This window comes from Gopherus flavomarginatus (genome assembly GCF_025201925.1).
Source record: "Gopherus flavomarginatus isolate rGopFla2 chromosome 13 unlocalized genomic scaffold, rGopFla2.mat.asm SUPER_13_unloc_4, whole genome shotgun sequence".
NCBI lineage: Eukaryota > Metazoa > Chordata > Testudines > Testudinidae > Gopherus > Gopherus flavomarginatus.
In genome coordinates, this window is record NW_026114612.1 from 291,642 (window position 1) to 302,095 (window position 10,454).

Sequence of the window (10,454 nt, forward strand, 5' to 3'; positions counted from 1 at the left end):
TCCCTCTCAGGGATGCAGGTGGCCATGTCCCCTCTGTCTGCCCATCGCCACTGCAGGAGAGAAGGGTTCACTGGAATCGAATGCCCTGGCTCAGACCAGAGACACAGGGAAGTTTTTCTGTTCATGGATCTGTGCAAAGGAAATTGTGTCTCTGTGTGAAATTGAAGCTGGAAATCAAACGTCAACATGGTGGCCCAATACCCTAAGGAATGTGGGTGAAGGACTCGGGCTGAGAAATGATTTAACAAGGGGTTGTTTCAATTTATTGGTCTGATTAAAACTATGGCTAAAAGCCCCCTGTAACAGGGGCTGCGGGTCAGGACAGGAAGTTCTGTGCAGAGTGTTCAGAGCTGCCCTGTACCTGCTCTTTCTCTGCACGGTACCTGCTCCCAGAATGCACCAGGCCCTGAACTGAACTCTTCCCCTGTGGGCCGAGCTGGTTTCAGAGGCAGGAAATGAAACGTCCACATGGTGGCCCAACACTCTAGGGAATGTGGGTGAAGGATTTGAGCTGAGAAATGATTTAACGGGGGTTTGTTTCAATTTATTGCCCTGACTAAAACTATGGCTAAAAGGCAGCCACTGTCGTTAATACTTGTAGCTGTGTAGGGACACCCCAGTGGGTGTTAAGTCCATTGTTTTCACCAGAGGCAGTCGATTATTTTATCAAGGTACAAATTTCTTGGTCAAGGCCTAGACTCCAGAGAAAACAATACACTGATGATAAGAAGAAGGCTATAAAAAGAATTTGCAGCCACCATGGGCATAACTATGATGTGTCGTGTTTCACTCTTTATATCTGGCGCCACCTCCTTTCCCTTTAGCCTTGTAGTTGACCAAGGGCAAAGCTGAACATCTCTTCAGATACCAGGGAGTGTTTATGTCCATTCCTGCGAGCTACACAAGGGTTTGATGTTGCTGCTTTCAATCCTCTGGCTCTGCTGGGATAAGGAACAATTCAGGCTGTCAATGAACTGAAGGAGGAAGACCGGTTTTTGACAGGGAGAGGGACGTCTCCTCTTAAAGGTGTTTGTCTGGCTGGCAGTCCTGGTTCCCAGGTCTTGTCCGTGGGGCTCCAGCAATTTTGGGACCGGGTCACTCCCTTGGTCCCACCTGCCACCCCCAGGCGCTCCCCCTACCCCCCGGGGCCCTGGCAGTGCAGCATCTGCCTGCTCGCTCCAGTGGCTGCTGGCCCCTCCCCATGGCAGGGCGGGGCAGAGCTGTGCCTCCACATGCTGCCCCCACCCCAAGCCCCTGCAACCAATGGGACGCTGCGGGGGTGATGCCTGGGGGCAGCAGCATGCAGAGGCCCCCCAGCCCACCCCGCCTTGGAGCCCCAGATAAGCACCACACCCCTGACTCGCTCCCAGAGCCTGCACCACCACCCCCTTCCCACATACCCCCTCCTCCCTCCAAACTCCCTCCCAGAGCCTGCACCCCCTCCACACCTCCCAGCCCCCAAATTCCCTCCCAGAGCCTGCACCCCGACCCTCCACACCCCCCAGCCCACAAACTTCCTCCCACAGCCTGCACGCCCCTCCACATATGCCTGCCCCAACTCCCTCCCACAGCCTGCACCCCCTCCCTCTACACACCCACAAACGCCCGCCCCCAATCTCCCTCCTAGAGCCTGCACCTCCACCCCTCCTCCTGTTCCTCCTACCCCCTGCCCCAGCCCAGAGCCTGCACCCAGCACCAAAACTCCATCCCACAGCCTGCACCCTAGAACCCGTCCCCCACCCAAACTCCCTCTCAGAGACCAGCCTCTCACCCCTTTTGCACCCAAACTCCCCCCAGAGCCTGCACCCCTCCTGCACCCCAATCCCCAGCCCCAATCCAGGGCCTGAATCCTAGTCCTCCTCCCCCACCCAAACTCCCTCCTACAGTCTTAGGCAGGTGAGAGGCAGAGTTTTGGGGGGCAGGTTCTGAGTGGTATGAGTGACATTATTAGCTCACTGGGAGGATTGGAGGATTGGCACTGGCCCTAAGGTAAATTGAGGTTGAGACCCTGCTTTAAGGGATTGGAGCAATGCTGGAGAGACTGACAGACAGGGAGCTGGGGAGCTGTGTGTGCCCCAAGGAGAGTTGTTGTTGTGCTCTGGTGACACAGAGCGGGGGTGGGGAGTTTGTAAGCTGTGGTGTTTGTATACAGATAAAGTTTAGTAACCCCTAGGTTAAAAACTGTTCCTGCTCTGGGCTATACATGACACTTTTTGTTGCGAGTATAGATCAGTGGGTGAATGTTTCCCTGCAGGATAATAGGTTCCTAGTCACAATCCAAGTGATTCCCTTGAAAAACTTTTTCGAATGAAAATGGATTTCCAGACCCATCTCCAGTATGTTCAGGAGTTCGCTGAATGGGGGCGGGGGGCTTGAAATGAATTTAAACATTCAGCATTTTCCTATGCAAATGAATAAAGACCTAGCAGAGCTGTCCAGCAGCTGAAATCAGTTCCAGTCCTCGATGTCTCTAAGAGGGACACTCTGTATCTGAGGCATGTGCGACACCTCTGTGGTGATGACAGGTGAAAAAAATGCTGGATTCAATGAAAGATGAGACCATAGGAGGGGAAGGTGAACGGCAGCACCACACAGGGTCATAACACTGAGACACGGGGCTTCACTGTCACTACCCCTGTTTTCCATCATTTATATCCCCCTCCCCCACACACTGTCATACACAACCTTCTCCCCTTGAGCCCAATCCAACCCTCCCCCTCTCCCACACACTCCATGGGACACAACCTCTCAGTGACTCACCCAGATGGGGGCTTCTCTCTGCATCTCCCCAACAAGGGAACAGAGAGCCGAAAGGGCCACAGGAGACCAATGGAGCTAGGCAGGACTAGAAAAGACTTCCCTTCCCTTTCCTTCTCTCCTCTTGAGTTCTGTTAATCTCACCCATGGGACGTTCCAGCACTGGGTGGGCTCAAAGCACCAACCTTCCCCTCAGCAATGGAAGGGGGAACCAGCTCTATCACACAGAAGGAGTCTCCCCACCTTTGCTGCTGCCATTCAGCAGCCATTAATATGGATTTGTTTTAGTTAATGCAACCCCCTCAACCCCTAATTCATCCATGAATCAAGGAGGCAAGACCCTCAATTGGGCATCAGAGGGGTAATGGGTTAGTGTACAGGACTTATAGTAGCAGTGCTGAGTGGAGCGATGCTGAGGTTGTGAATTCAAACCTCACCTGAAGCACTAGCTTTCTTTAAGCAAATGGGTTCTGCCAATCAGTTTGCCCTATAGAAAATACAACTGCAGCTTAGAAGACACAGAAGTCCCCTTGCTTTACAGAGAGCAGGACAGATTCCACAGATCTACCAGGCTCTGCTCTCCACCAGCCACCTGTGTCAGGAGGGGTCAGGCAGAGCCCAGAGCACTGCCCCTGACTCCCCCTCAGTCTTTGCTCCCCAAACCACCTGTGTGCTCACCCTCTTCTCTGTGAGACTCAAACCCTGCCTGACTTTCTATATGTTGATGTGGTTTTCGTCTGTCCTGTTGATGTGCATGTGGGTCCTGTGTGATTTTGGTGGATGCCTGGCATAGTTTTGGGTGCGTGTGTGTATGATTTTTGCATACAGATTGTTTTTTTGCTTAGTATTCTTTTGGTATGTGGGTTTTGTGCTTTCTTATTGTGGGCTTTTGCAGTATTTTTTGGTGTGGATTTGTTCTTTCTGTATTTTGTGTGGCTTTCCCTTTTGCATATATGTCTCTGTGTGCTGTGTGGGTTTGGTTTTTGTTTATGTCTGTGTGGGCCTGTGCAGTCTGTGATTTTCTCTTTCTCTCTGTGTGTTTGTCTCTCTGTTTGTATCTTCATGTGTAAATTCACTGGAATTTTTCAAAATCTTCACAGCTTTGCCAATTTTCACCAGGAATTTTTCTCTATTAACAAATTCTCACGTGTTCCCTACCAGTTGCTGACCATTGCCCCAGGGGCATGTCAGTCTCAGGGGCCTGATTGCCCATTGACCCTTCCCTTATTGGGATTGGGAACTAGCCAACCAAAAACCCCACTAAGTTTTAGTAAAGGGCCAACAGTCCCTTACACGAGCCAGCCCCATGAGGGTCACCAATGGCCAGAAAAGTCAGCACAAGCTGGTCCCATGGTGTAATGGGCAGCACTCAGGACCCTGAATCTTGTGGTGTGAGTTCAAATGTCAGTGGGACCTTGTGTGGGTTTGTGGTAAAGCCCTAGTGCTCAATTTCACTGTCTCCAGTTGTTTAAGAGTAAGTCTTTTCCCTCCTGCTGGGTGACTCACACCTACTGGAGCCAGGTGTTTGGTTGGGATGGCTGCAATGGATTGGGGTGTAGAAGTGGCTATGGCTGCCTGTAGTCTTGTGGTGTGACCTGGTGGTTGGTATTCTTGCTGCTTCACCTGATGCTCACAAGTTTGACCCTTGTGCTTCCTGCCACATTTTTCCTCTGGCCCACAAGGCGCTTGAAGAAAGGAGTGCCAGGGCCAGGATTAATAGTCAGGGCTTGGCAGGAGGGAGATGGAGCCCAGCCTGGAGCCCCTCACACCTTCCCTCCTCCGGACACTTAGAGCAGAGGCAGCTGGTGCTGACAGCTCCAAGGGAAGGTTTATAAGCCACAGAGCAATTGAAGGCGGGGCTAGAGGAGGGGAGAACCATGCCTTTGAATGGCCAGCAGACAGTCACAAAGACCCCCGGCCAGGCTGCTTCCTGGCATGCCAAACACCCACTGAAAGAGACCCGCAGACCAGCATGTAGGGCAGCTGCTGATGCTCTGTGGCCAATATCAGAAGAAGGTAGAAAAGCAGGGCCAGCCCCCTGGTGTGGCCTCTGTCTGTTCCCACTCAAGGTGCTCACTTTTGCAGTGGGGCAGGAGATTTTACCTCAAGAGGCTTTCCCCCAGCTGGCTAGAAGCAGAGAAACACCCAGGCTCCCAAGGTGCTATTTACCAACCCCCTCAAGCACAGGGACAGGTGCACACTTGGAAGAGGGAAACTGCTCTACACGCCAGCCTGGGCAGCCGCCCATTTTCTTTGGCAAGTCAGGAATGGCAAAGGCTAGACTGGAAGGACTTGGGGCTCCTTCCCCAGCCTTTGTGACACCCAACCCCCAACTCCTTCCCGGGGCTCTAGCTGAAGCCAGAGCATTGGCCTGAGCGACCAAGAAGAGGTTCCAGCCCTGAAGGGAGCAGGACTTTCAGCACGAAGGTAAAACTGCAGCAACACAACCATGAAGGGACTTGAACCCTCAATTTTCTGCCCTAAAGTCAGGCACCTTATCTATTAGGCCACAGGAGAAAAGCCTCTCCAAGCCTTTCTTTAGAAAAGACAGACACTATGTTTCTTGGGTCTTCTACTGAGTGGGGCTGAGACTCTCTGGGCACAAGAAGTAGAGTTCCCAGCGACACGTGAGAATTAATGCTATGGGGCGAGGTGCAGGACTTTAGCAGGGAGGCTCAGGCATGGGGGATTGGGGTGCAGTGGGCGGGCTGGCTGTCTAGGTGAGGAGATTTAGTGACCCTCAGGTGCAGGAGAGAGGAAGAGAACGAGGAATTGGCAGTGGCCCTGGAGAAGAAGAGGAGGGGTGGAGGCTCCTAGCAAGCCTGGCTAGCTCATTCAGTAGAGCATCAGGCTCTTAATGAGAGGAGCCAGGGTTTGAGCTGCAGTCCAGAGACTCAGCTTTTAAGTTGCCTTGTGTGCCAGGAGCCAAATGATTCCTGGTGGTACCCAGAGCCATGTGTGGGACAGAGAGGCTGAGACTTGTGGCGCTTGCTCTGCGGCAGGGATCCTGGCAGCTCAGACTCAGAGAAGGCTTCTGCGCTCAGAGCCGCTGACTTAGAGTTCCCGGGCAGTGCTCAATGCCTACTCCACCTCAGGCCCTGCCCCCAAACCATCAAATCTCTTCCTACCCGACCCTACCCCACTTCTTTCTCTTCTCACTCCTCCAGCACACCCCATCAATGGCCAGCAGGAGGTGCTGAAAGAGAAGAGGAGGAGCTTGTCAGCCAGGCCTGCTAGCAGGTGGAAGGTGCAGGGGCAGAGGTGGCTGCTGGGCAGCTTTTTGTTTTTTTCCTCTGTTTGTTCTGCAGCCCTGTAGCACCCATGGAGTCGCTGACTTGGCTCCTTTCACACGCTAGAGAGAGGAGCAGAACCAGGGCTATGGCTGATCTATGGGGCACTAGGTGAGTGGCAGAGGCAGCAGGTGCTGAGAGTTTGCCTGACCCCTCAGGGACACAGTGTGAGGTGGTGTCCCAGGCATCTCTATGAAAGGAGCAGAACAGGATTTACTTGGGGTGGGGAGAGAATTGAGAGTGTCTCAGGGGGTTGTAGAGAGGTATTGCCCGGGTTAGAGACTGGCTAAAACACAAGCCTCGCTGTGAGCAGGATTTGAACCTGCGCAGAGTAACCCTATTGGATTTCAACTCCAACATCTTAACCGCTCAGCCATCAGAGCTGTGAGCACAAAGCTTCCCCAATGCCAGAGAAACTGGTAAAGAATCACAATGCCCAGGCTTGAAGTCATCTGAACTACAGAATTCCCACCCCAAACCTGGCTCCCAAAGCACAGGGGGGGGATTTTGGGTTTGTTCTCTTTGCTTACCCATGTGCAGTCGCACAGAGAGCATGTTTAAAAGTTTCCCCTCCCGCAGAGCGGGAATGGGAAATGATTCTCAGCTTGAAGCCTGATGTGAATGAGGATGTCTGGGCCACAGGGCCAGGGACTGGCCTTTGCTATAGAAACCAGTGACACACAGAACCAGGCTATGGAAAATGTTTCCTGGAGTCAATAAGTGGAATAGCAGCAGTATTGTGCAGAGAAATGTCTCACAAGAGGAGTCAGCGCATTGGTGGTTCAGTAGCAGAAGTCACAGATACAGCAGGGGAGGTCTGTGGATCGGGAGTGAGGGGCACTGGCAGAGCAGTGAGAGGGGAGCCCAGGGCTGGGATAACAGGGGCTGTGGGTCAGGACAGGCAGTTCTGTGCAGAGTGTTCAGAGGTGCCCTGTATCTGCCCTTTCACTGCACCGTCCCTGCTCCCAGAATGCACCAGGCCCTGAACTGAACTCTTCCCCTGCAGGCTGAGCTGGTTTCCTTTGCTGTGATCTTGTTGGATGGGGAGGGGAGGAAGTGACAGTCCCAGCCCAGAGCCAATGCCCTCTGTCACCCAGCACCCTTGGCCCTGGATCCACCCAGCCTAGTAGAGAACTCAGCAGGGCAGGTCAGCCAGGAGCTGTGCCCTGCCAGGCGCTCAGGGGCGTCTACCCTGCAGCTGGGGGATCTCCCCAGCATGGTCCATGGGAGCTCACGCACTAATGGGGTAGTGGCAGCAGCTGCGTGGTGGGTTGGGCTGGTGACTCGGGTCCATCTCCTGGGGTCGGCTGGCTTCATGCTCAGGTGACTGGCCCCAGTCACTGGCCAAGCCCCTCAGCCACGCTGCCTCTGTTAGCGCACTAGCCTTGGGTGGAAGCTGCTGGCTGGCTGGACCCTGAGGGTGGGTCAGGCACTAGGGGAAACCCTTCGGCCTGGAGATTTGTTGCCGAGATTCCTGGGAGCTGTCCATCCCCATGGCTTGTGTGGCTGTCCCCCGGGGCCCAGCAATGGCTCTGGAGGGTGACTCATGTCACCTGGGGGGAGGTGATCCAGGCAGTGGGCAGCCGGGGGTTCTGACTTACTGATAAAATTGGTCTCTTCACTCCATGGTGCTCGGTGGCCTGGGTCAGTACCAACACTTCCCAGGAATAGGTCGGGGTTGGGTGGGGTTAGAATTTTCCTCTAAAGCGATTTTAGGGTCTGATCCTGCAAGTCCCCCATGTACCCAGTACAGGATGGGTCCAGGCACCTTACTCGATCCAGTGCTGGCGTATACAGCAGAGAATTGGAAGCGGCAAATCGGGGGGTCCTATAAAGGGACAAGAAATACAAGAAATTACTTTGGAAAGGAGAAAAGAAAAAGACGACATTCTCGAACTGTTTAATAGGGCGAACTGCCCCTTGCAGGCTGCGAAGGGAAATCTCAGGGGTTGTGTTCACCTGTTCCTAGGGCTGTGTCCTCAAGACAGATTTGTGGAAGAAAGAAAATCACCACCGAGAGAGGAGTTGGGCTTAGTGTGGATTTTTGTGCTTTGGCAGGGAATTTAGGATCTGGGACTGGAGCCTTAAAGAGGGAGCGGGTGAAGGCTCCCCTCTGCTTTCAAGCTGAAGGAATCCTGGGTTTGGTCAGTCCATCTGGGGGGTCACATCGCTCCCAGGCAAAGAGAGGAGGAGAACTCCCCCCACAATGACACATGCAGATCCTGGAGAAGAAAGAGTAAAGAGACCAGCAGCAGGTGAAGGTGACTGAGGAGGGGAATCCCTTGTGGATGTTACAGAGCACTTGGGCAGCTGTGGCCATTCAAACACACTGAGCTTTACTAATGAGTAAGGCCAGACTGCAGTAACTCAGAGAAGGGTTTAGGTGTCATAATTGACAAACAGCTCAGCATGAAATCCCCGTGCGATGCTGTGGTCATCCTTGGATGTACAGACAGGAGAACAGTGACTAGATATAGGGCACTAGTTTTATCTCTGTACAACATTGATCAGACCAACACTGGACTTTTGCACACAGTCGTCCTGGCCACATTTTAAGTTGAAGAATGAAAAATTGGACAGGGGGGCAGAAAAGAGGAAAAAAGTGTTGAAAAGTTGCCTTCCATTGCGAGACAAGAGCTCAATCTGCTCAGTTTATCACAGAGAAGACCAAGAGGTCACTTGATGACAATGCGTAAATCCCCTCCCAAAGAGAAAATCCTGGGTACTGAAGGGCTCTTTAACCTAGCAGCAAAAGGCAGAACAAGAACCAGTGGCTGGAAGTTAATGGCAGAGAAACTAAGATGAGAAATAAGGGACACATTTGCAATCGGTTGATTAAACACTGGAACAAAGTACCCAGGGCAATGATAGATTCTCCACCCCACATGGCGGTGGCAAGAGGGGACGGGGGAAGGGCTGAAGAAAGTGCTCTCAGGTGAGATAGAAAACCATTTCTCTCTGGTGCTTGGCTGGTGGCCTTGCTCTCATGCTCAGGGTCTCCGTGATCTCCATTGCTGGGGTCAGGAAGGAATTTCCCCCAGCTCACTCTGGCAGGGATGTTGGAGTTTTTGTCATCCTCTGCGGCATGGGGCACAAGTCACTTGCCCGGATCAGCTGGGTACATCTCACCAAATCCATTCCAGTGCAGGGGCCTCCAGTATTGGTACCCCTCTGCCTCTCCTATGCTGTGCCTGTGGCACACAAAGGGGTATTCTCCTAAGGGCTGGAATATTTTGTTTAATCCTGGTTGTTGGGCTCTGTGCAGGGGTGACTTTGTGGCCTGTCACATGCATGGGGGTTAGACAGGATTATTTAGTTGTCTTGACTGGCCTTAAAATCTAGACATGGATGTTCTGGCTACAATGTTGCAGTGTGTGACCCATGGTGTCTCCAGCTCCCAGGGGCCTCGTTCCAATCGAATCCCAGGCCAGGATTCAGAGACTGGCAACTGCAGCGCAAGGCAATGGGGGCTGGTGGGAGTCACTTTGGGGCTGTCACGAGTCACAGAAAACAGAACCTCTCCCAACATCCCGACTGCTGCCCATCAGGACATCTGGCCGTAGAGGAGCCAGGCCAGTGCCCCCTGTGGAAGGAATCAGGCGAGATGGAAACCCCCAGGACGGGGAGTTGTGTGTTTCAGCCGTGTTGGTATCACTCAAACACATGCACTGTGCCCACACGCAGAGCCAGTTCGTGCTGTAAAACCCCCAGACCCACGAGGGACGTGTTAATCTCAGCACAAGTTCTGCTTTAACCCATTAGAAATAACCCTGTAATTATTATGGCGTCTCAGTGCCAGAGGATGCCAAACCCCTGAGCTGTCAGTAGAGGGCCAGGTGTAGCGTCACTGGACACTGTCAGCGCTTCAGCAGCGAGGCCTTGTACTTCCTGGCCCTGGTGGCTCAGACACATGGATAGGGAAAGGGGAAGGTTACACACATCCCCAGCCGGAGCCCTCACCCCTTCCTGCACCCCAACCCCCTCCCCAGCCTGGAGCCCCTTCCTGTACCCTGAACCCCTCATTCCTGCCCTTCACACCCCTTTACAGCCCTCACCCAGTCTCACCCCCCGTTGCAGCCCAGAGCCCCTTCCCATACCCTGAACCCCTCATTCCTGCTCTTCACCCCCCTTTACAGCCCTCACCCCCTCCTGCATCCCAACTTCCTGCCCAGCCCGGAGCCCCTTCCAGTACACTCAACCCCTCACTCTTGGCCTTCACCCCCCTTTAGAGCCCTCACCCCCCTCCTACACCCCAACCCCCTGCCCAGCCCAGTGACAGTGAGTGAGGGTGGGGAAGAGCGAGCCACCGAGGGAGGGGGAATGTAGTGAATCAGGGGTGGGGCCTCAGGAAAGAGGCAGGGCCTTGGGGAAGGGGCGGGGTTAGGCTGTTTGGTTTTGTGCGGAAAG